This window comes from Camellia sinensis, chromosome 14, assembly GCF_055761805.1.
Source record: "Camellia sinensis isolate YWXY chromosome 14, ASM5576180v1, whole genome shotgun sequence".
Classification (NCBI taxonomy): Eukaryota; Viridiplantae; Streptophyta; class Magnoliopsida; order Ericales; family Theaceae; genus Camellia; species Camellia sinensis.
Window position 1 is genome coordinate 36,851,400 of NC_138974.1, and position 26,590 is coordinate 36,877,989.

Sequence of the window (26,590 nt, forward strand, 5' to 3'; positions counted from 1 at the left end):
CTGCGGGAAAACGCCCTCCTGGGCTGCTCCTTCTCCTGGTCAAGAAGGCCCTGCTTCATAGCGTCCTCGATCTGTACTCCCATCTCATGTAAGTCTGAAAAGGTGGGGAAGGGGAGAACGATCATTTTTTGTATAAGCTTGGGCTGGAGATTGCGCACAATCATCTGAATTTGATCTTTGTCAGTGGGCCTAAGGGTCATCATCGAGGCCTTGGCTCTCCAGCGGGCTACGAAATCAGAAAAACTCTCCTTAGGCTCTTGCCTTGTTGTCTCAAGATCACGGGTTGTGACCTCGATTTGTGTGTTATAGGAGTACTGCGCAACGAAGGCCTCGGCCATCTCATCCCAATTCCGTTTGACATTGTCTTCTAATTTTGCATACCAGATAGCGGCCACACTCGACAGGGTCCGGCTGAATAATGAAAGTTTCTGCAGCCTGGTGAGGCCCATCGGCCTTAGTATGTCCGAAAACAACCGGAGGTGCACTATGGGATCGCCAGATCCATCAAATCGGTCGATGTGTGGCATCTTAAATCTGTCCGACAGCGTCACAGCTGCGTCGGTATACCCGTCCTCAATGTCTGGAATGGATTTTACTCCTTGAGATTTCTTGAACATCTTTTCCAGCTTGCTCACCTTCAGCGCTGTAGGGTCTAACTCGAACTCAAAGGGTGAATCCGGCAGGTTGATCGGTGCTTTAGACAGCTGGGGTAAGATTGGGGGTGGAGCCGGTCCTGTCAGAATGTTCATATCTCCCTGGACATTTGGTGCCTCCTCGGGTGCTGGAACTCCTAGTGGGGGAGGGGCTTGGTGCGAAGCAGATGCTCCATTTTGCTGTTGTAGCCTGGTGATTAGCTCAGCTTGCTGGGCCATGATCGCAGCCTGCTGTTTGGCAAATTCCGTCTGCCGGGCAGCATCTTGCTGCATGAGTTTCATACTTTCTTGGAGTTGACGCATCATTTCCTCCATCCCTGCCATGTTCTGCTGTTCCGGCTGACTGACTGGTGAGGTGACTAAAAATTGATAAAAACTAAGGCCTCAGCCTGACTATTCACTGGTAAGGTGGATAAGGGCCACCGATTTGGTAACTGCTGAACCGGTGATCTATGCCTAACTGGCCCCTTTTACCCTGTCTCTGGCGGAGGAACACTGATTTGTCCTTAAACTGAATCTCTGACCTAACAAAGTCTATCAGCACAAGTCCGATGAACCTCGGGGGATATCGGAGCCTTCTGAAGCTATGGTTCCAAGACTACCCCTAGCAAAAGAGAAAACATGCAGCATCTTAGCTTGATTTCACCCTTGAACAGATATGAGCATAGTTGAATGAGTGTGCTTTCTACTGAATTCTGCCAAAATTCTACCGGTGAACTGATACCCTTAGGTAAAACTGATTCCCAGATACTGATACCCGCAGGCCTGATACCCAGACTTGGAAACTGCTACATGCATTCCATTAGAGACGCACTCTAAAAGCACATAACAAGCAAGTGAGAGCCAAAACACCCCTATGTTGGGGTAGGGTTTCCCTGTCCTATTTTGTCAGGAGCTAGGGTTTCACTACGCACGCAGCGGTTTCAAACAACTTACAATCGGGTAAGCAACCTGTCCTAGTTTGGAATGGTCACTATGGATTCTGAATATGCACTAGGTCGAATGGTCAAAAAGGGTGCCCCGGTAAAACCGGGGTTTGTGTTCCCATACTGGCAAAGCCCATAACCGGTCAGCCTTATGGTCAAGCCTTGACAAGACAAGCCTTCGGCAAACCGTTCAGGAATAGCAGATGGCAAACACAGTGTCCTAGGCGCACCAATGCACATGCAATGCAAAGAGACACACAAGTGTAGCCAAAACAAGATATCATGAGTTCGAATCAAGTTCTCTAACTCCCCAGCAGAGTCGCCAGAAACTGTAGACGTCCCTGGAACGCCCCAGGAGAAATGAGGTCCCGTTCTGTTCATATTGGGCTCACTACAGTTCGGACTCTCAAATTATCACGGTTCTAAATTTGAACCAAAGAGTCGAAATCTGGCAAATCGTTTTGAGAAAACAGATTTTGAAAGAAGTGTCAAACATGGACTGCTTTTCCAGATACAGAGTCGCCACCTAAATGTTTTATTTTGGGAAAATTTAGGAAACCCTGACTCGTTTGCCTAAGGCCACGTGTCCGTCATCACCAAAGTTGCCTCGGCTCGGGAACTTGGGTACGATTGGGGAAGGTCACTTCGTGAGCACCCCCGCTCGCCCGATCAAAGATCGGCCTCTACTAACCATGATATCTAGTTTTGAAAACTTTATGCGTTCTTATTCCAGTTATTAGCCTAGATTTACTATGTGATGCATATAGCATACAAGTATAGACTAGATCGCCTGAATTGGAACAAAACATTTCATGTTTGTTTGTTTGAAAATAGTTTGATGGTGCTACCCGCAAGTAGGCTAAGACGTGGATTTGCCACCCTCGGGTGGGCTTATGAAACATGATTTTGCCACTATCTAGTGGGCTTAAAACACACATTTGATGAATTGTTCAAATCCAAATAACCCAACCTTCACCCACAAGCATTCAGGCAGTTATATCACATAAGCAATTAGCCTCATGGTAAGCATGCTATCATGGCAGTCACTCACACGCATGCAAGGATGCTAAAGCATAAAACTTACCGAGTACTCCAAGCCAAAACAGAAGCTAATTAGAAATCCATGCATGATCCTAATTATACAGAAATGCCTAATGCAACACATGCAAAAGTGCAACTATAACAGGCTCGGCTATTCTAAACATGACATATGAAATGCTACAGCTAACATGTATTCAACTTGGAATTGAAAATACAATACAGTTAGTGTGATGCGCCGAGCCCGGTGCATGCAAAATAGATGAAATGAGTGCAAACATGCTATCATACTGTATGCTAATTGAAACATGCCCTAATCTAACCATCATAAGCGGGTAAATAAAAGGGAGAAAGACGTGGGGTTGGAAGACATACATCACACACACGCACACTTATTACAACATTGCCCTCGCGCAGAGGGTCCGAATAAATAATATACAGTCCCAAATGAATAATTACAGTCCAAATATGTACAAAACCCTAATTAATTAACAAATTAAATTAGGAAAGCAATAAATTGGCATGCAAGCCAGGGACTGCCTCAAATCTGCTTCGGATGATGAATGATGCATGCTCGGGTTGCCTTGTGCGGAGAATCCCTTGCGATGCCCCGGTTTGCCTCTATTTGCAATTATTCTTGGAATGCGTGTCAAGCTCCGGAAGGCTGTCGATTTCTAATTTGCTACAACAGAGAGCAACAAAGGGGCATGGCAAAGTATTTTCACATATGTATGCATGACTACTCTTCAGGGAGTGTAGTCCTCGATCCTCGTGCCACCAATCACGCATATCGATGCATGATGGCCGAGGAGTCGAATTGCACGACTCAATATGAAATGAATGCACATATAAATACAACAAGACCTAAACTCCATCATGGATAATCCGGAGTGTCGGTGACTGGGAATTGAGACACGTTCCGTCACTCGAAGTACGAAATGTCCCTCGTTTCCCGTGCTCGGACTAACTCCTATCCCAAACACAATGCAATATGCATGACATGCATGAATGCAATTCTAACATGCAACCTAGCATACACAATGCTATGAAATGGCATACACGATGCATGAGGTAACATAGCATACACAATGCGCTAACGTACAACCTAGCATACACAATGCTATGAAATGAAATGGCATACACAATGCACAATGGACTTACACCAACATGAGTGGACCTCAGCCACACTCACATCAGTAGCCATTAGAGGAAAATGAGACACTCGAAATGCATGCACACATGCACGCAAACCGAGGACCGATCTTAAGGCACGAATGCCACTCTAACAAGGCATGGCAAGGCACGAAATATGGCATACAAACATGCAAGTTTCAGCACAGAAATGTGATGCAAAATGATCCCGAAACATGGAAACATGGCACCTGATGCATGGAATGGCCCCGAAACACAAAACTAGGCATACGCATTGGCCTATAGCTATACAAAACATGCATTATTTGATCATGAAGTATGAAGACAGATGCAAGAAAGTCCCAAAACATGCATATTTTCAGTTTATAACAAGCCTCAAAATTGAACACAAATAGGGCTAATCTATCATGCAAAAATGGCCCTAAAAGAGAGATTAAACACAAAGGGACAGCAGCTGGCCCCAAATGGCAAAGAGACCTTCAACAAAGTTGAAGAGGGGATCAAAAAAAGGCACTTTACAGTTTACATAAAGCCACGAAAATAATCACAAATAAGGCCAAACTATCATGCAAGAAAAGGCCTAAAAGAGGGGTAAAGAGACAAGTGGCAGCTTTTGTTCTCAAACAGAGGAGAGCCCTTCAACAATGTTGAAGAGGGACTCAAAAAAAAATATTTCACAGTTTATGGAAAAGTCCAAAACAGCTCGCAAATAAGCCTAAAATACTACGCAAAAATTGGCCTAAAAGAGAGATAAAGAGGAAAGTGATAGCAGGAGGCCTCAAACAGAGGAGAGCCCTTCATCAATGTTGAAGAGGGACTCAAAAAAAGTTATTTTTACAGTTTATGACAAAATCCAAAACAACTCACAAATAGGCCTAAAATACTATGCAAAAATTGGCCTAAAAGAGAGTTAAAGAGGCAAGTGATAGTAGGAGACCTCAAACAGCAGGAGGTCCTTAATCAAACATGAAAAGAGGGTCAAAATATGACTATTTACAGTTTGGGTCGGAGCCCAAAAATGCTTTAAAGCAAGGCTTAGATATAGAGCAAGAAAAGACTAGAAAAGAGAGAAAGAGGACTCACCCTTGAAGACCAATGAACTAGCAGCTTTTGGTTGAAGAAATGGTGCTCCTAACCTCTGGAAATAACCTTCAAGTTACTGGAATGGAGTATGGAGGTGTGGTGCTATGAGGTGGTGTAGAAATGGTCCAAAAACAAAGGTATTTGATTTGAATGAGAGAGATGGAGGATGTATGTATGCAAGGCTCCAATTGGTTTTTGTCAACCCCCAGAAGTGGTGGAGAGGTGCTGGTCTTATAGAGGGAGAGAGGCAAGGAAAGGGGGGAAAATGAAATTCAAATTTTCTCCCCAAAAGAGCCCCCCCTCGGATACAGGATCTGGGGGGAAAAGGAAGGCATATCTGTAAGGAACCAGGTGAGGGGGTCATGGCCGGCCAGGTTCAGAAGGTTCAGGGGGGTGAGGGGGTCATGGCCGGCTAGGTTCAGAAGGTTCAGGGGGCCGGCCGGCCACCTCCCATGGTCGGCCGACCAAGGGTCAAAAGGGTCAATGACAATTGTTGGTCGGCCACCTCAAAAAGGTGGCCTCCCATGTGTACACAACACAACTATGTGGTCCAAAACCCAGAAAATGTGAACCAGAAGAGAGAAAAGACCATTTTTTAGAAGGGTTCAAAAGGGGCAGGCACAATTACTGGTCGGCCACCAAATATTGGTGGCCTCCCAAGTGTGTACAACACAAATATGGGGTTTAAGGTTCAAGAAAGTGCCCCGGGGTGGTCAGCATTGGTTTTCAAGTGAGGAAAACGGGCGCCGGAGAGCGATGAAGGAATAAAGCTGGATTTTTAGAACAATTGCTGGCCTCCCACCCTCCTACAAGCTTCCTAACTATGAAAATAAGGTCTCCACAAAAAATGAACCAAAACGGATGCAAAATGGAGGTTCGGGGACCGAAACGCGCGGCCTGGGGCCCCGAAAATGGGCTGTTAAGCCCCGGAGGTGGCGTTCAACCACGAAGTCGGTCTCTCGGGCCACAGTGTGCCCCAAAAGGGAATAAATAAGGTGTATGCCAAAAATCGGAGCAAACGGAGGTGGTTAAGCGGTCCCAAACTGAGGCACACGGCCGTCTGCTCCGAAAAATCGGAAACCAGGCTCCAAACGGGAAAAATGGCCTACGACCACGAAACGTAGCCTACGGCCACTGAGTGATGATCTACGAGACCTCTCCCTTCCTTCGGGAAGAGAAAACAAAAAAAACAGAACCTGGTTCGCAAACCGAGGCAAAGCACAAAAGAGCCCTGAAGTTTGGAGGTAAGGCTCGCAGTCGAGACTCCGCAACCTCAGAACGAGCACAATATGCAATATCACCGAGTGCTCAATCAGTGACGTCTGAGTCTTAAGGTCGATCAAAAATGGGGTGTCTACATCAGCCAGGTGCCATCTATTCTGCCAGTGCTCTCCAGCTGGTTACTAAGCGGGCAGTGTGGTCAGAAAATCACCCACACAGTTATGATTTTTGTGTTTTTGATGTTGGAAAAAATGGTTAATATAGGTATATTTTGGGCCAACTTTAAGCCCAAAATGGAGCGGGCCCTGAACGTCTTTTGGGGTGGGTCCGAAGAGGTGAAGTGTTCCTTACCGCGTGATAAGTCATACGGTGAAGACAGTTCGTCAAAACCATTTATGAGTGAATGGGAAGTTGACGTCGTTTTCAAGTTCGAGGAATGGATAGTTTAATATTTACATGTGGGTTTCCTTTTAATGGGTTGTTCCACATTGAAACTTTAAGAGAGTTTATTTGTGTATATAAGCTCTAGCCTACAACACTTGGTTTGGGCCCCAAGGGGCACCTCAAGTTTGTAGAAGGGAGGAGTTATGGACAAAGTGAATCTTAGCCCAAACCACCACACATACGCGCCGCCACCACCGGCCGAGCTGGGTGCGAGTGTGGGGGTTGGGTCAATTCTTATATTAACTTTTTGGAGAAAATTCATTTGAATTTTTTCTAAAATTCTTATCAAAATTAATTCATTTATTAAATTAATTTTACTGTCCATTTGTTACTTCTTCAGTCCAGTTTTTAATCTGTTATTTTTCAGACAGATTCATTTCAAACTGCCCCGGCAGTTACAGGTTCAAATCTGGACAGTTTTCAAACTGTCCATCAGTTCCAGATTGTAGACAGATTCAGTTATGTAAACTGCTGTGAATCTGTTTGAATTTCAAACTATATCTGTTTGAAACAAAGTGGTACCTGTTCGGATTCCTCACAGCACCTGGTCGGGTCAAATGTTTGTCTATAAATACAATCAATTTCTAGCAGTCCGAATGATCCAAAAACAGTCTGAAAATCTAGTATTTGCTGTCCAGATTTCATTTGTTCACATTATTCTTCATTTTAGTTTTAGAATAAAATTCAGAGAGTTAGAACATAGGTTTGGTTCGCCGAACAAATTGTTTGAAGTGCTACTATAATTTGTGAAGATCATTGTATCCTGGGAGATAGACGCCACTCAACCGTAATCACCGTAGCGGGGCGAATCTGTCTTAAGGACAAAGTGTCACGCACTCAACTTGGTCTTTAATTATTTATTCGGTTCAACAAAATAAATTTTGTAAGTTTTATTTTATTTTGTTTGGATTATTTCAGTTTATTTTATTTACACAGAAGATTGTTCCAACAATCTTAAGATAGATTCGAATTATTCTGTTTACAGAATTTTTCGTTTGTTTCTTTTTCTCTTTCTTCTTTTAAGAAAATTATTTTCTGTGGATTTACAAAATAATATTCTAGTTGGAAAAATAAATAGTGATTATATGTTATTTGATAGATAGTAGTAATATACTGTCTATTTTCTTTGACAACTAGTAGTAATATACTGGTGTCATTAACAATTCAGAATATATTTTTGTGGAATTTTTTCAGAAATTAATTTTTGTTTTAGAAATTATTTTCTGAGTTTTTATTAATTAAAATTCTGTTTCAGTATTTTAATTATTGGAGTGTTACAGAGATTTAAGTTTCTGTGTGAAATTAATTTGGTTAAATAAAATTTTATTTTATTTCCAAATTAATTGAAAAATAAAAGTTATATTCTTATTTCTTTTATTTTACAAAATTTAATTTCATGTGTGGAATTAATTTATTTAAATAATATTTTATTTTATTTTCAAATTAATTGGAAATAAAAGTTACAATTCTTGTTTCTTTTATTTTTATAGATTTTTAAATTCTGTGTTTATGATTTAATTTTCTGTGTAGTATTAAATTCTAATTATAATTGTGGTTTATAATTTAGACTTTATGGCTACTGAAACTGGTCAAACTAATATTCAAACTAGTACTGGTATGGTGATTGCCATCACACCAACCCCTCCTTATGTAGGGACTGTGCCAGTGAATCATGGTGAAAAATCAGAGCAGTTCTTAGGAACTGTTTTTAAAAGATAGCAGAAGAAAATGCTATCTAAAGGAGGGGAAACTAAGAAGTACAAGTTAAATGGCATGTGTTACATTTGAAACAAAGAGGGACGTCGGACTAAAGATTGCCATTACAAACGTAAAGGCAAAGGAAGATCAAGTAAGAAGGTTGCTAAAGCCAAAATGACCGAAATGGATGAAATTTCCAATGGTGTAGATGTCATAAATCTTTCTGCAGTTGTTTCCAAGATAAATCTTGTCGGAAATCCTAAAGAATAGTCGGTGGACACTGGTGCTACTCGTCATATCTGTGCCAACAAAAAGATATTCACATCTTATTCTACAGTGGATAACGGTGAACAACTTTTTATGGGCAACTCCTTAACTTCCAAAGTTGAAGGACAATGAAACATTATACTAAAGATGACATCAGGAAAGGAACTCACTCTCAACAATGTGTTGTATGTACCGGACATTCGCAAGAATCTTGTTTCTGGATCTGTGTTGAGTAAGAATGAGTTTAGGCTAGTATTTGAGAGTGATAAATTTGTACTTACTAAGAATGTGATGTATGTAGGAAAATGTTACATGTCTGATGGCCTTTTCAAGTTAAGTTTAATGACCGTTGTACCCTCAGTTATTAATAATAACATATCTTCTTCTTACTTGCTTGAGTCTTCAAATTTATAGCATGGTAGACTAGGACATGTTAATTATGGATCTTTGCGTAGATTAATTAATATGGAATGTTTACCTAAATTTGTCATTGATTCAAATCATAAATGTGAAATTTGCGTTGAGGTAAAATTATCTAAAACTCCTTTTCATTCAATTGAAAGAAGTACGGAACCACTTGAATTAATTCATAGTGACATTTGTGATTTTAAATCAATTCAAACTAGAGGTGGGAAAAAGTATTTTATTACTTTTATAGATGACTATACTAGATATAGTTATGTTTATTTAATTCAAACCAAGGATGAAGCTTTGGAAACTTTCATTCAATATAAGAATGAAGTTGAAAATCAACTTGATAAGAAAATCAAGAAACTTAGAAGTGATAGAGGTAGTGAATATGAATCACCTTTTGATAAATTTTGTAAAGAACATGGAATAAAACCACCGCTCCTTACTCACCTCAGCAAAATGGAATTGCTGAAAGGAAAAATAGAACTTTAAACGAAATGATGAATGCCATGTTAATAAGTTCTGGATTACCTCAGAACTTGTGGGGGGAAACAATACTTTCTGCTAATTATATTTTAAATAAAATACCCCGAAAGAAAGTGAATCAAATACCTTATGAATTGTGGCATGGAAGAGTACCATCCTACAAATACTTAAAAGTGTGGGGGTGTTTGGCTAAAGTGGCTATTCATAATCCTAAAAAGACTAAGATAGGTCCTAAGACCATTGATTGCATTTTCATTGGTTATGCCAAGAATAGTAGTGCATATCGGTTTATGATTCATAAATCAGAACATTCCGAAATGCATGTAAATATTATTATTGAATCTCGGAATGCGTCTTTCTTCGAACATGTATTTCCAAATAAAACTAGAAAGAGACTAGTAACAATAAAAGATCTCATGATGCTATTACTAGTCATGATCAATAACATGATCGAGAACAAGTGTTAGATAAAAATGAGGAAGAGGAACTTAGGCGTAGTAAACGTGCTAGAACCTCAAAATCTTTTGGTTTAGATTTTCTAACATATTTGTTAGAAAATGAACTTTTAACTTTTAAAGAGGCTATGTCTAGTCCTGAGGCTCTTTTATGGAAAGAAGCTGTCAATAGTGAAATTGAATCCATTTTGTAAAATCACACTTGGGAATTGGTGGATTTGCCACCAGGTTGTAAACCTCTTGGGTACAAGTGAATTTTCAAAAGAAAATTGAAAGCGGATAGATCAATTAACATATACAAGGCAAGACTTGTAATCAAAGGTTTTAGACAGAAAGAAGGTCTTGATTACTTTGACACATATTCACCGGTTACTAGAATAATATCCATTAGAATGCTAATTGTCACTGCATCTTTATACAATTTAGAAATTCATCAAATGGATGTAAAAACCGCTTTCTTAAAGGGTGAGTTAGAGGAAGAAATTTATATGGAACAACTAGAAGGGTTTTCTGTTCCAGGAAAAGAAAAGAAAGTGTGTAAATTGGTTAAATCATTATATGGTTTAAAACAAGCACCAAAATAATGGCATGAGAAATTTGACAAGGCAATGATGTCAAATGGATTTAAAATTAATGAGTGTGACAAATGTGTTTATATTAAAAACACAGACAAAGGTTATGTCATTGTATGTCTTTATGTAGATGATATACTCATCATAGGTAGTAATAATGACATGATTAAAACTACTTAGAAAATGTTGAATAAACATTTTGACATGAAGGACATAGGCATTGCTGATGTAATTCTTGGTATGAAAATTACCAAAACATCAGAAGGTTATGCTTTGTCACAATCTCATTACATTGAGAAAATACTTGACAAATTCAGTAAAGATGATGATCATCTTGCTAGAACACCTATAGATGTTAATTTGTATCTTTCTAAGAATGTACAAGAAAGTATTTCTCAATTAGAGTATGCCCAAATTATTAGAAGCTTAATGTACTTGATGAACTGCACTCGCTCGGATATAACTTATGCAGTAAGTAAATTAAGTAGATATACGAGTAACCTGGGAGTAGAACACTGAAAAGTGATTATAAGGGTTCTAAGATATCTCCGATTTACTCGTAACATTGAGCTTACTCATACTAGATATCCAATAGTACTTGAAGGATACTGTGATTCAAATTGGATATCGGATACTAGAGACTCGAAATCCACCAGTGGGTATGTCTTTACTCTTGGTGGGCGGGCTGTATCTTGGAAATCTTCTAAACAGACTTGTATTGCTAGGTCTACTATGGAATCAGAATTCATACCTTTAGACAAAGCAGGGGAAGAAGCAGAATGGCTTCGCCACTTTGTTGAAGATATTCCAATTTGGCCAAAACCGGTGCCTGCTATATGCATACATTGCGATAGTCAATCTGCAATAGGTAGAGCACAGAGTCATATGTATAACGGTAAGTCTCAACATATTCGTCGTCGACATAATACCGTAAGACAACTACTCTCTAATGGAATTATTTCCATTGATTATGTGAAGTCTAAAGACAACATAGCGGATCCACCAACCAAAGGGTTAGCAAGAGAGTTAGTTGAGAATTTATCGAGGGGAATGGGACTTAAGCCTATTAAATAAGAGTTACCACAACGGCAACCCAACCTAGTTGACTGGAGATCCCAAGATCTAGGTTCAAAGGGACAACCGAGTTGTAATTGACTCAGAAGGATCACTGGGGAGTCCAACTCCTACCCATTTCTATGATGAAATAGTAATGTCTGCAGCGGTTTAGATTAAGTAATACTTTTAATGATTCTTATATCTGGGTAAACCTAGTGGCGTATGGCAGGATACTCTTCATAAAAATCACCTATGTAAGTGTGAACTGGGCCGGTTCTATGAGATTTGTGAAGGATTACAATTCTCTAGAGCACTCATGAAAGACCAGGTTGTTCAGGGGCAAAATGAACACAATAGTGAGAACTAAACTGTGTCTAGGGATATACTGTGTAAGTTCTATTGTCTTGGTTTACACAAACGGCTGAACAGTTCAAGACATCATGTTTACTAGTTAGCTAGTAAATCCGATAGTGTCTCACAAGGGAAGGTTCAAAGCCAAAAGCTACCTATCCTTTGCAGAATATTTCCAATTTATGTACTCTCTGTATTTAGATCATGTTGTTGCATTTTCTCTCTGTCAAATTCCATTCATGTGGGGGATTGTTGGAAAAAATGGTTAATATAAGCATATTTTGGGCCAACTTTGAGCCTAAAATGGAGTGGGCCCTGAACGTCTTTTGGGATAGGTCCGAAGAGGTGAAGTGTTCCTTGCCGCGTGGTAAGTCACATGGTGAAGACGGTTCGTCAAAACCATTTATGAGTGAATGGGAAGTTGACGTCGTTTTCGGGTTCGAGAAATGGACAGTTAAAGATTTACATGTGGGTTTCCTTTTAACGGGTTGTCCCACATTGAAACTTTAAGAGAGTTTATTTGTGTATACAAGCTCTAGCCTACAACACTTGGGTTGGGCCCCAAGGGGCACCCCAAGTTTGTAGAATGGAGGAGTTATGGATAAAGTGAACCTTAGCCCAAACCACCACACACGCGCGCCGCCGCAGCTATCCATCTGGCCGAGTTGGGCGCGGGTGTGGGGGTCGGGTCGGTTCCTATATTAATTTTTTAGAGAAAATTCATTTGAATTATTTCTAAAATTCTTATCGAAATTAATTCATTTATTAAATTAATTTTACTGTCCATCTGTTACTTCTTCAGTCCAGTTTTAATCTGTTATTTTTCGGACAGATTCATTTCAAACTGCCCCGGCAGTTACAGGTTCAAATCTGGACAGTTTTCAAACTGTCCAGCAGTTCCAGATTGTAGACAGATTCAGTTATGTAAACTGCTGTGAATCTGTTTGAATTTCAAACCATATCTTTTTGAAACAAAGTGGTACCTGTTCAAATTCCTCACAGCACCTGTTCTGGTCAAATGTTTGTCTATAAATACAATCAATTTTCAGCAGTCCGAATGATCCAAAAACAGTATGAAAATCTAGTATTTGCTGTCCAGATTTCATTTGTTCACATTATTCTTCATTTTAGTTTTAGAATAAAATTCAGAGAGTTAGAACACAGGTTTGGTTTGCCGAACAAATTGCTTGGAGTGCTACTACAATTTGTGAAGATCATTGTATCCTGGGAGATAGACGCCACTCAACCGTAAGCACCGTAGCAAGGCGAATCTGTCTTAAGAATAGAGTGTCACACACTCGACTTGGTCTTTAATTATTTATTCGGTTCAACAAAATAAATTCTATAAGTTTTATTTTATTTTGTTTGGATTATTTCAATTTATTTTATTTACACAGAAGATTGTTCCAACAATTATGACATATTATGCTGTTAGTTATGATTTATTGTGATATTGGTTATGATATTATTTTAGTTATGATCAAATAACTCTTTGATATACTGTTTGGTTATAACTCAATTTTTGTTAATTGTGACTCCCATAATATTGAGTCATGTCATTTATGATAATTAAACTCACAAATAACATAACTTATATATATGATACACACCAACTATAACACTATCCTTGATGATATTAATAAAAATAAAAAATGATAAGATGCATTATAAATAATATTATTTAAATGATAAGATGCAGATATATGTAGAATGATAAATAATGAAGAAAAAAAATAGATGTTAGAGCATCTCTAACATTGTAATTTTTTTTTTTAATTATTAAATTTGAATAAAATTCTATCTGATATCATGCACTTCAATAGAAGATTTTGAATTTCATCAAAACATCAGTCGACTGAAAGGATGATCGGGTAGATGTTCGGCCGATCAACCGGCCAGTGTAATTTGTTTACAAATTTTTGCAAGGAGGTGGTCTCTTGGAGGACAACCGGCCAGTAGTTCGGTGGTGAAAATGACCTGCAGCTCCAACGGTTATGAATGTGATTTGATGAAAAACACATATATCCTTAATTTGATGAAAGAATTGAAAAATTCTGAATTTGATACTTATTTGGTAATAGGATTAGAGCAGCAAAAAACATCTATTTTCATCAAATTCAAATTTTTTTGTTACAGGAAAATCTTCCCTACCCTTCCGCAAGTTCAAGACAGCGCCCCTTACAGAGATCACCAGGGTGTCCTGTTAGCCGTTCCGAGCAAGGAGACTATAACCTGAGAACTTGCCCCGACCTCCCATGATAAGCTCCGCTTAAGACAGGACTCGCACAGCGAGGGAGTATTGAACCCACACCAAGTACTGATTAGACAACTTGAGATCCAACCTCCTAACTAACTGTGCTTCGCTTAGAAGATTGGTCCAAAGAAAAAGGAATTGAACTCATGACCTTGGGACTTAAACCCCCAACCCTAACCACAATGACACCCACCCTTAATGAAACGAAAGATGCTGAATAGGAAATGATCTTAAGTGTTCTTACTTTAGTGTTTATTATTTTTATATATATAAAAAAAAGTAACTTAAATCAAATTTAAATGTTACGTCCAATTCGATTGAGATTGGCTACCAGAATATGCTTTATATTCATTCAACTTTATCAATGATTATATATTGAGTTAAATTAAATAAATTTATCTATTTTTTTGTTGGATAATTTTCACTATAATTAATTAATTTAGTTTATATATTTAACAACAAACAGAATATAAAAAAAATAAAAGAAATGAAAGAAGATTGTTTAATTACAAAAATCAAACTAGAAATAAAATTAAATAAATAAAAAACAGATTTTATTTTGTTTCAAAAATAAAATTAAAATCTGATTTAAATAAACAAATAAAACAGAATAATAAATTAAACAACTTACTTGATTAATTTCTTCGAATAATAATCTGATCAAGTCCAGTATTTGACACTGTGTCCTTAAGACAGATTCTTCCTCTCCATGGTACTTTCAAAATATGGATGTCTATCTCCCAGAATGAAATGATCAACAACAAATAAATGCAGTACTACAATTTATTTATTCAACGAACACACTTAGTGTATACACTCTTTTTCACAGAAAAATAATGGAATAAATGCAGAAATGATTTGCAGCAAAAGATGGACGAAAATTGGAGTAAATCTGATTAAATGAGGGCTAGTCTATTTATAGAAGTAATGACACCCTTTAATTTTGAATTGAACATGTAGCATACATGTTTGAACAGGTACAGTACCTGTTGGGTTTGAATTTGAACAGATAATCGAATCTGTTTGAATTTTAAATCTATTCGGGTGGATTTAAATTTGAATCGAACAGATTCGGTTTTGGACAGATCTGAACCTGTAAAGAATTTTTGAAGAGGTGCAAATAAAATTTTTAATTCAAAAATTAAAATTTAGACAGAATTTATTCTATCAAAAATAAATTAAATTCAAATATTTTTGGCCCAAAAAGATTAGTATTGGGCCGGACAAGCCCAACCCAACCTCACACCCAAACCCAGGCCCAGCCCGCTCGACCGGACAGCGACAGCGTGCGTGTGTGATGATTTTTGGGTCCAATGGGTTTAGCCCATTTTGTCTATAACCTCTCCCTTCTACAAACTTGGGGTGTCCCTTGGGGCCCTCCCCAAGTTATAAGTCCAAACTATAAAAACCCATTCAAAATTTCCTACCAAATCAATGGGGAACAAGCTATTTACACAAACTTTAAAGAATTTTCACCAAAACTTTATTTCTATAGAGCACACTTTGGCTTCAATTTTTTATTTATTCGATAATGGTTTCACAACGTAGCATAGAACGCGTTACCACTTTGACCCGTCAAATTTGACACTCAGATCTCACTTAAATAATAGACTAAAGTTGAAAAAAAAAATCTTAATTTTATCCAAAAATTTTTAACCATTTTCAACAATTTTTTCTTATTGCATCACAACATATGACAACAATTGAACTTAATTTCGAAATTCTCTCTCTTGACCTACCACAACAAATCGTGAATCTTTACTGATTGGTGTTTTCAGTCAGAGGCATTCTAAAAATTAAGTTAATATTTCGCAGGCCATCTCTCAATATATGCAACTTACGAGTCTTCTGTTTGGTGGAAGATTTTTTTTTTTTTTTTTTAAGCGATAAGCATAATCGCTTAGTGGACTTCTTGTTCAGGATTGATCGCCCCAATTTACTAGATAATTATTTACTAGATAATTATTTTCTTGTTCAGGATTGATCGTCCCAAGCATTTTTGCAAGATTACCTCTCACAACATGCGTTTCTTTCCCTTTATTCTTGTTTTTCAAATGAGACAAACAGTTTGTAAAAGTTTCATCAGAAATTTCACCTAAAGGGTAATAAAGTGAGTGTTTAAGAAGTTGTTATTTTAGTAAGTTATTTTAATTTTTTTATTATTTTAATAGGTTAAAATTTTTATATGTGGAAAGATAGTTAAATTTTTTTGTAATTGAATATAATGTTTATGAGAGAAAAAATGAAATGATTTTGAATTTGATATGATTTTTATTTTATTAATTATTTTAGTCTAAAAAGTAAAATAAAATTTAAAAAAAAAAAAGCTATTCCCAAAAAAGCTCTTTCCACAGAGAGCGAAGAAAAAGCCAAGGTTGCAATCCTACTGGCTGTTTGTTTTGTTGTTTACCACCGATTGTCAGACAGAAATCTGTGGATGAGTTTATCTATATTTCTGTGGGTGATGTAAAATCATTACAATTCTTTTCTTAAAAAGAGGCTATGTTTAGTGGGGTTGGGCACAATGGTGTTCTCCCTTTTATTTAGTTGTATTTTTTTATTGTTAAAAGTTGATGTCTATGATCCTAGGGCTATTTTATTTTAGGATAATGTTTCAAACTTGAATCTTCTCCCCCTAATTCTCTGAATGTTTAAAATGATGTCGCTTTGGGCATTAGATTTTTTTTTTTTTCTTCGTCTTCTTCGTTATACAGGCTAAAACAAAGGGAGAGGAGAGGGAGAGGGAGAGGGAGAGAGAGAGAGAGAGAGGAGGCAGGTCGTCGCAGCCCTCCGCCGTCGCCTCTGCCCGATCGTCGCAGGCCCGCCTCCGCCGATCGTCGTCGCAGCCTCTGCCTCGCAGTCCCCGCATCTCCTCCGCCTCCTCCTCCAGTCCTGTTGGCCTCTTTCAGTCCTTCCTCCTCCTCCTCCTCCTCCTCCTTCTTCCTTCTTCCTCCCTTCTTCTTCTTCCTTCTCTGATCTTCCTTCTTCTGCAAAAAAAAAATCAAAAACGGCGTCGTCGCAGAATTAGGGGGATTCGGGAGGAGCTTTCGAGCTCCCTAGCACGTTAATTATGAAGTGTTTTAAGAAGATTGTTAAAAGTTAAATTTTTAATTTTTTTAAAAAAAAGTGTATAAAAAATGTGAGAAATGATGTGATCTAAAAGAATAATGTTATATATATATTAATTAATGTACTAACTAATATACTAACAGATAATGTGGTATAATTTTAGAAGTTTTGAATATTTATAATTTGTATAATAGGTAGAATCAGTAATAATGGCATAATACTAATTGGTATACTAGTGTATACATTAATTGATACATATAACACCACTAAATTTAAAATAAATTAAAAATTAAAAAATAATTTTTAACCTACTTTTTAAAAGAAGTTTATGATTTGACAGATTAGTGGCTAAGAATATATAAAATGTGGTTGTATTTTAATTCATTTCACATTATTTATAATTGAACAAACATCCATTGAATAATGGTTGATAAAGACATTTTTCCCCTCTTTAATTTTTTTTTCCCTCTTTAAATTCTTGCCAATAGGCACATATATATATATATATATATATATATATTAATGTGTACTTTAAATATATGTTAAGAAAATTTTATAAAAATTGTATATACTTTATTAAATTTTATTTTTCACAAAATATATCATTTATAGGCACCCAACAATAAAATTATGAAAAATGGGTGGGTGCTCGAATTTCGTGGGTCGAAATTTGGGTCAAATTCGAAGAGAGGGAGAGAAGAGAGGAGAAGGAGAAGAGAGGGAGACGGGTTGCTGGTTTTGCCGACGTCTTCGTCGCCTCGCCGTCCTCGCCGCAGCTCCACCTCTGCCTCTGCCTCGCCGCCACACCTCCGCCCCTGCCTCAGCCCCGAGTTTGTTGGCCCCCTCCCCTCCCCTCCTCTCCTCCTCCTTCTTTCTCCCCTCGTCTTCTTCTTCCTTCTGCTGAAAAAAAAAATAAAAAATACAAAGATCAAAACGACGTCATTTTGATCTTTCGACCCATTCGACCCACGAATTTTCGAGCTACCAACCGGGGTTGTAAAATTATATCACAACACATGATTTGGGAAGGTATGTCCGAATAGGCACAGAAAAGCACAAAATCATGCAAGACATGTTAGTGGGCCACCAGCTGGATTTAATTTTTTTTTTTAAATCATACAGTTAGTGTTAGGATTAAACACAGCTATAAAATGATCTATAAAAAATCACAAATACAATGAGGCACAATATCTACGTGGTTAAATTTAATACCTACATTCACGAGTGGAGAAAATGACAATGCAAACTATAAACAGAGAAAACATACAAAACAGAGGAGGAGTCTCTCACTCTCTCAACTCAACTCATAACTCTCTCTTTTCTTCACACTCTGATAATCAACTCAACTCACAACTCTTCCTATTTATATACAAACGGGAGAGCCAAAAAAAAAAAAAAATCAACATCTTCTTGCCAACAACCAATTATCAAAATATATGTCAAGCCATTAACACAGCCACCTTTACTTAGAAAAAAACTTTAGAAAATCTGTAATCCAAAATCTTCAACAGCTACATTTGACTTTCATGACCAACTTCACATAATATGGGTACTCATTAATAAAAAAAATGCATATATATATTGATGATACTGCTTGTCCTTGAGGAACGGGTCGGACTGATCCATGCCTCCGATACCGTTGTCCGATTGCTAGGCCCACTGAGAAATCTGCACAAGAGTCTAATGGGGAACGGGAGTCCCCCAGCGAATAGGGATGGCAAACTAAACCTGGCTCAACGGGGACCCAATCTCCCGACCTCGATTTGAGCAGTTTTTCCTCAAAAAATACCCCCGACGGGACGGGGATGGTATTAAAAAATCAATCCTTGATCAGTTTCGGGCCGGGGACGGGGATAAGTGTCTCAGTCCCGTCCTCAGCTCCGCTCCGGTTTGTCCTCGAAATAAAATTACCATTTTACCCCTCTATATATATACAAAACTAAATCATAAAACATTACACATTCACACTCACATACACAGAGACAGACACGACACTTCTCTCTATATCTCTCTCTCTCTCTCTCACACAGTTTTTGTCACGACCCAAACCCGCCCCTATGGGTTTAGCATCACAATCGGCTAGTAATCCGTGATTACCAAAGGCCTGCTTGACAGTAATGACTGTAATACAGAGTAAGGGGATGGCGGAAGCCAAACAATAAAAATATGTCCAATGAGCTATGAAAATCTGAATGCAAAAAGACTTTTATGAACAAGCCACATTCATAACCAAAACATATATACATACATCATATATACAAAACATTCAGGTTAGGGACCAAATCCCTTCACTATAACTGTACAGTCAAGTCTTATTCAGTTAATGCAAAACAGAGACAAAAGGGTGAATCCGAAACACCCCAAAACAGCCTTAGCTTGGACGAACTCGGAACCTCGAAGTGAGACACAATGGTTGGCTCAACAAAACAAGAGCTTAACTTGACGCTCCTAGTTTCGGCCCGGTGCATGGACACCTACATATAAATATAAACAGTGAGCTAAAGCCTAGTGAATAACAAAAACGTAAAGGGGTTAAGAATGAATGTCCTTTCATTAATTAAAACAGTCGTTTGCATCAGTGAAACAGTTATTCAATTGGTGGCTCGTATTTCATGCCATATCAGTCATTTAGAAATCATAACAGTCATACATGGTACGTCCAATAGCAAAACAGTACAGTAGGTCTTAATAGACCGAACAGTCAGTTGATGGCCATCAAACAGTAAACAGTAGTAGTTCCAAACATTAGAACTGACGGAGATCTCTGTAACAGTAGCAGTAACAGGAAGTTGCTATGGATGCCACGAGTATGGTTTACAAATAGGACAAACATGCATTCAGTAAACAGTGCCGTTTCAGAAAACAGTACAATCAATCGTTCAGAAATAATTATAATTGAACATATCTTTACAACATTGTTGCTCACAGAGTACTGGGCTATAGACAGGCCAGTCAGCGTCCTCGGGTGCCAACCCTACACAGTTGCAGAACGAACACACACTAAATTACACACTTGGGATTAATAACTTAGCCCCTATCTTGACTTGGTGTCGTTCCATGACATTATCCTCATTAAGATGCCTTAAACTTGGCCTAGGAATGCCTAGGATAGAATGAGGATGCAAAAATGTACTCTAAAACACTTTTCAAAACTTGTTGAAAATAGGGGTCTCACTCGAGCGTGGCTTTCTTCGCTTGAGCGAGCTTACCAAAACAGAGGGGTCGCTCGAGCGTAGACTCCCTCGCTCGAGCGTAGACTCCCTCGCTCGAGCGTAGACTCCCTCGCTCGAGCGGTCTGTAAAAATGCAAAAAGTACTGGTTGCTGAAATTCTTCGCTCGATGCTCGCTCGAGCGTGAGACACAGCTCTTCGCTCGAGCGACGCGCTCGAGCGCAGGTCTCGTCGCTCGAGCGTGCTTCTGCGTCCACAAAAACTTGAGAGCTTGCAATCTATACTCGAGCCAGCATTCCGTTGCTTGAGCAGAATTCAAAAAACAAAGGTGCTCGCTCGAGCGTGGAATCCTTCGTTCGAGCGAGGAAGCCAAAATCTGGGTTTTCCAAATTTGCCTCCAAAGCTCAAACCAAGAATTAAACTTATCAAAACTCAACCTCTTGGGCCAATTTTCTAGATAACACTTGGAAAACTCATACTACAACATGTTTTGAAGATCATTTTGTAAAATCAAGCCCAAAGATAAGCCAATTGAACACCAATTTCAAAGAAACTTGAAAAACAATGCAAGAACATAACATGCATGAGTTCTTATGAATTCCAATGCTCCAAAACATGATCAAATGCAAGATTGAGCTCAAAATTATGGTGAATTCATGGACCACAACTAAAATATGAACATGCATGTATGGATTTCATGAAAACAACCTCAAAATTCTATGATATGGACATGCATGCATGAAATCACTCTCAAAACAACACTTTAAATTAATTCTTGACTCAACTCAGTAATTTACCATGAACCATGCACGTGACAACTCAAATTCATAATTAAGTGGGTGAATTTCCTACCTTAGGTCTTGAATTCCAAGTATGTTGGCTCAATTTTGCAAATCCTCTTCAATTCTCCTAATTCTCCAAGTTAATCTCTAGATGAAACAATTTTCTCCTACTCTCCCTCTCTCTCACGGTTTGGCCTAGAAAGTGGCTGAAGAATGGTGTATCAAAGTGCATAAATTAAGTCCCAAACAATGACTCTAAAGGTGGCCCACTCAATGGCAATAATGTAAATAATCTAGGCTCAAATAACTAACATTAACAATTCTAATTTAATCATTCCAAGTTGGCTTTTAATTAAACCTACCATAAAATCACATAAATCCTAATTAGCATATTAAACTAATCAATTCCTGATTCGGTCGCCGATAAGGCCTTCAATTGCAATTCGAAGTCGAAACATGAACATATCATTAAATGACAAACAGATAGAAATGCAATTAAAGCAACACACTCATATAAACAGATTAGGATTTCATTCTAATCAATTACTTATCATGCTCAATCACAGTTTAACGCTAATCAGAGGTGAGGGTTGTCACATGTTCTCTCTTCCCTCTCTCTCTCTTTCAGTAGATCGAGTAGCAGCGGTAACGAAGAGGTTCTATCTAAGGTTTCAGGCGCTGTGTTGCAGTCTCTGATCGCCAGAACCTCGTGGATCGCCGGAACCACTTTCATCATCCTCGTCGTCCCCTCACCTTCATCTTCCTCAACGATCTAGAGTTATTGCAAACCAGCCTCCTCGGCATTGGCACCATTCTCCTTGGCATTGCCGCCACCGCCGCCCCTCAGAAGTGAGGTTAAATTTTTCTTGATGATGAAAACAGATAAAATCCTTAACGATCTAGAGTTTTTCTTGATTTCTATGAGTGATTCTGTTTTATTTTATTTTATTTTTATTTTTTTTGCAGATTTCAGATTGTTGATGATGATGATGAAAACAGATTAATTTTTTTTTTTCAGATTTCAGATTTTTTGTTGATGATGATGATGAAAACAAATGAAGTGATTTTCTTTAATTTCAGTTATTTATTTATTTTTTTTTTATTTTAAGTTGATGATTGTTGTTGATTCAGATTGTTGATAATGATTATGAAAACAGATTATTATTATTTTATTTATTTTTTGTTCTTGTCTTGTCTTGTGTTGAACAAAATTCCAAAAAAAAAAAAAAATTCGTGGATATTTCGAGGTCAGGGAAACCCAATCCCCGATCAGGGGCTGGGGCGGAGGCGGAGGGGGGGGGGGAGGGGCGATGGGCTTCCCGCCAGGGATCGGGGACGGGGACAAGGAATTTATCACTTTCGGGGATCGGGGACGAGGAATGTAGTCCTTGGCCCCGCCCCGCCCGCCCTCGTTGTCATTCCTACCAGCGAACCCTCCGACGAGCAAGTTAGAGAAGAGAAACTAATGGAATATAGAGATAGGATGGTGATAAAGAACTTAACCTTCTTTTTGTCTTAGAAACCTGCTTATATCCTTTGTTCATCATTTTCTTGTCTATTCCAACCTGTTATGTTGGCCGAAAGTCTATGTTCTAGCTTGCCTTGTTCATAGTGAGGCTGTTCCGTTCTGACGTGAAGGGGTTATCGTATTAAATACTGCAGGGAACCTCATTAATGGCTGATGTGTGGTGCAATAACTCTGCAGGATCTTTGTCTGCTTATGTGACTGGTTCTTCTCTTGACAAGTATTTAGATGTCATTGATTCTTAGTGCAACGTTGGGTTTCAATGATGTTGGGCTTTAGTGTTTGAATCATGAATTGGGCTTTAAGTGATAGGCTAAAAGCCCCTATGGGCCCACCTGTGTCAGTAGTCCCCCATTCCTAAGTGCAGCTTCAGTCTAACGAAGGGAATAAGGAAGAAAATAGGGGTTGTGGGTGGTCGAGTGAGAGAAGACTGGCCGTGAGGTGGGACCACCGCGAAGAGTGACCGAGTGAGGAGGCCGACGGGGAGGAGGGCCAACCTTGAAGGGTGATTGAGTGAAGAGGCCGACTGGGAGGAAGGCCGACCGCGGAGGATGACCGAGTGAGGAGACCGACTGGGAGGAGGGCCGACCGCGAAGGGTTACCAAGTGAAAAGGCTGCCTGAGAGGAGGGCCGACCGCAAAGGGTGACCGAGTAAGGAGACTGACTAGGAGGAGGGCCGATCGCGGAGGGTGACCGAGTGAGGAGGCCGCTCGGGAGGAGGGCCGACCGCGAAAGGTGACCGAGTGAGGAGGCCGACTAGGAGGAGGGCCGACCACGAAGGGTGACCGAGTGAAGAGGCCGCCTGAGAGGAGGGCCAACTGCGAAGGGTGACCGAGTGAGGAAGCCGACTAAGAGGAGGGCCGACCGCGGAGGGTGACCGAGTGAGGAAGAAATGGCGGCGTACGAGGCTCGAGGAGTGATGGGGCACGTGGTGATGTGAAGTGGAATAGACAGGGTAGGAGAAAAGGGTAGTGGATCGTGGTCGTACACGTGGTGTAATATTGCAATAGTAAAGATGATGCGTTAGCAAGAAGCGAAGGGATAGGGTAATATAGGGCGTTGAAAGAGCGGGGGCAGAAGTTTTCGAAATTTTTCAAACTAGCGAAATTCAATCTCGACCCTTGGAATATAGGCAAACCGTGGGCATTTGGAGTTATTCGCTTTACTTACCTTATCGCCAAAAACCAACACATCCCAAAAGTGAACTCGTTTGTTTCGTGTGACACACCTATGCAACACTTTGCGAACTTCCTTGTCCCAGCGTCCGAAGTGATACGCAGACACGTAGGAGGAATGGCTCGAGATGAAGTGCCAATCATGAGGCTAGACTCATTGGGAGAAGACATGTAGTGGAGTTGGCAGAACAGTACCGAACAGGGCGGAGGGAAGAGAGGGGAGCGGGGCAAGCGGCGTGGGCTCGCCCGGCGACGATAATCATAGCTGCTAGGCTAATTAGCCAAGTAGAGCCGGACCACTGGCACACCAAGACCGACAAGTCCACGTTTACAGAGGAAGAGTTGGAGGAGGTACGAAGAAAGTACCAAATCTTGGCAGAGGGAGAGCTGAGCCTACCCACATCAAAAGAGAGGGCGTCGGATGTACGGCTAACAGAATTCACGTTGTATGAGGAGGCATTGTCAGGGGGGTTGAGGTTACCACTCCCCTAAATGGTGGTGGACGTACTTAACAAGCTGGAAGTGGCGCCAGGGCAGCCGATGCCCAACGCATAGAAGATACTGATGGCTTGCGCGGTTTCATAGCCACGAGCGATCGAGGGGGCGGCTATGACGGTGGAGGAATTCTTCTCCTACTACAAAGCCTCCGGTCATCAAGAAACGTGGGTGACTTTGCAGGCGGTGACGGGCTGGGCTCTAGTGGTAGGCTTGCCATCTTCAATGAAGGGGTGGAGGCCGAGATGGTTTTATGTATCAGCGAACAGTGGGAGAGGATTTCGCACAACGTAGAAAGTCCCCACAAAATTGGTGGAGCCAAGGCTGGATGCGGAGGCTAAGAATAGGGTGAAGAGGGTGAAGGAGTGAAGGAAAAAGGAAGGGGTGAGGTGGGATGACTTGATCCTACCTTAAACCCTGTTTGCCTTGAGACTAGGGGCACTGCCAACGAAAAAGAATCCGACGAGGGAGGAGCTGGAGGTGCGGAGGAGGCGGAAGAGTGGAGGATGTCCGACAGTGCGGACAAGTATAAGGAGGCACAGTTGGGGCCTGTACCGAAGCTGGTGATAAGGGAGCGGATCCGACCGCGTCCCAAACCGTTAGGAGACAAAGACCTAACGGACTTTGTCCCATTGCCGCCCCTAGTGGACCCACTAAAGGAGAGGGACAAATAGGAGGTGGAGGCAATGTTGAAGAAAAGGGTGCGGCAGAGGGGAGTAAGTACGCCCCTGTTGTGAAGAAGATGAAGGGTGAGAGGGCGGAGGAGGCTCCAGAAAGAGAGACTGCCCAAGTGGGGAAAGAAGATATGGGCGCGAGTGTCCAGATGCTGAAAGAAGACATAGGCGCGAGCACCCAAATGGTGGCAACAGTGGGGCCTGTGGTAGAAGTATCGCCCAGTCCTGGTGAAAGGAAGTCTGGGGTTAGCAAACCGGAGATGAGTGTCGCGTTAAAGACCTCCATGTACCATGCGCGCGCTTTGGCAGGCCGGTCAGCAGAAAAATGAGGGGAAGCCAAGGTCACAGTCGACCGCATCGTTGGAGTGGTAGAGGATGCGATTGTGCGGTTGATGGCATGGTTGACGGAGGCCGACCTCTTGAGAGGGTTTTGCTCAGCCTAGATGGAGATAGCGACCTTGGCGACTACATTGATGAATAAAGCAGAACGCGTGAAGGTGGAGGTAGAGCCGCTGAGGACCCAGTTAGAAGAGGCGAAGACGCAGCTGCAGAACCTAAGGGTTGAGACAGCGGGCTGGAGGAGGGCTGCTCGGAGTGCATGTGCAAGGGGCTTGAGTATGCACAAAGGGCGAAGAACATGGAAGTATTGGCGTTAGTGCAGAGCTACTCAGCAGAGCAAGCTGGTACTGAGCTCTTCGTAACCAAATCAGAGCTGGAAGCGGAGCGCCACAAGGCGGTATCACTAGAGTTCGAGTTGGTGGGCGAGAAGAGGAAGCTAGAGCAGGTCCAGCAAGCCTACACCACCGCCAATGAGAGGTGGGAGGAGGCCATGACCAACAACGAAGAACTGCGTGACCAAGAGATCAAAGACAAAGAAGAGGCAGATGGTCGGATCGTGGAGTTGGAGAAGGCCCTGGCAGAGGAGAGGGCCAAATTGGCATCTGAGAGGACGACGTACCCCGACTTGTGTATGGCGGCCGTAGAGCAATTCAAGGGGTTCGCTGACTTTCAGATGGCCATTGATGCCGCTATCGCCAGTAGCTTGGCGAAGGAGGGGGATAGTGGGGCTGGGTCGTCGGGAGCAGTCGCTGGAGGTAGGAGTGAAGAGGAAGTGATCCAAAGCTTCCAGCGGTCTGACTTCTATAAGCACGAGATGAGCCAGTTCTGGGACAGCATCTGGATGACTTTCAAGTATAAGGCGCAAGAGCTGTTCCCGGAAGTGGACTTCAGCCTCGTGAAGGTAGGAGAAGACGACGTCGCCCAGACCCCCTTGGATGAGGGGATTGAAGAGGAAGATCTTACCTCCAGTGAGGAAGAGTGATCTTTGTAACTAAGTGTAAAACTTTTGTTTTTGTTTATTTATTTATTTATTTATTTTTATATATGCAATTTCTGTAACGAATTGTATGAAAGCATAAGTTTGTAAATAAAACAACAAGTTTTCTTTTGTATTATTGTTGTCATTATGATTCTAAGTTATAAATTTGGAATAATGAAAATGGCTGTGACAACCCTCACCACTGTTTACTGATAAACCACTGAATACTGTTAAATTGAAAATGATTATGATAATTGACTGAATCGACTGAAATCCTGAACTGATTGATTGTCTGTATCTGTTTAAGTGCATTTC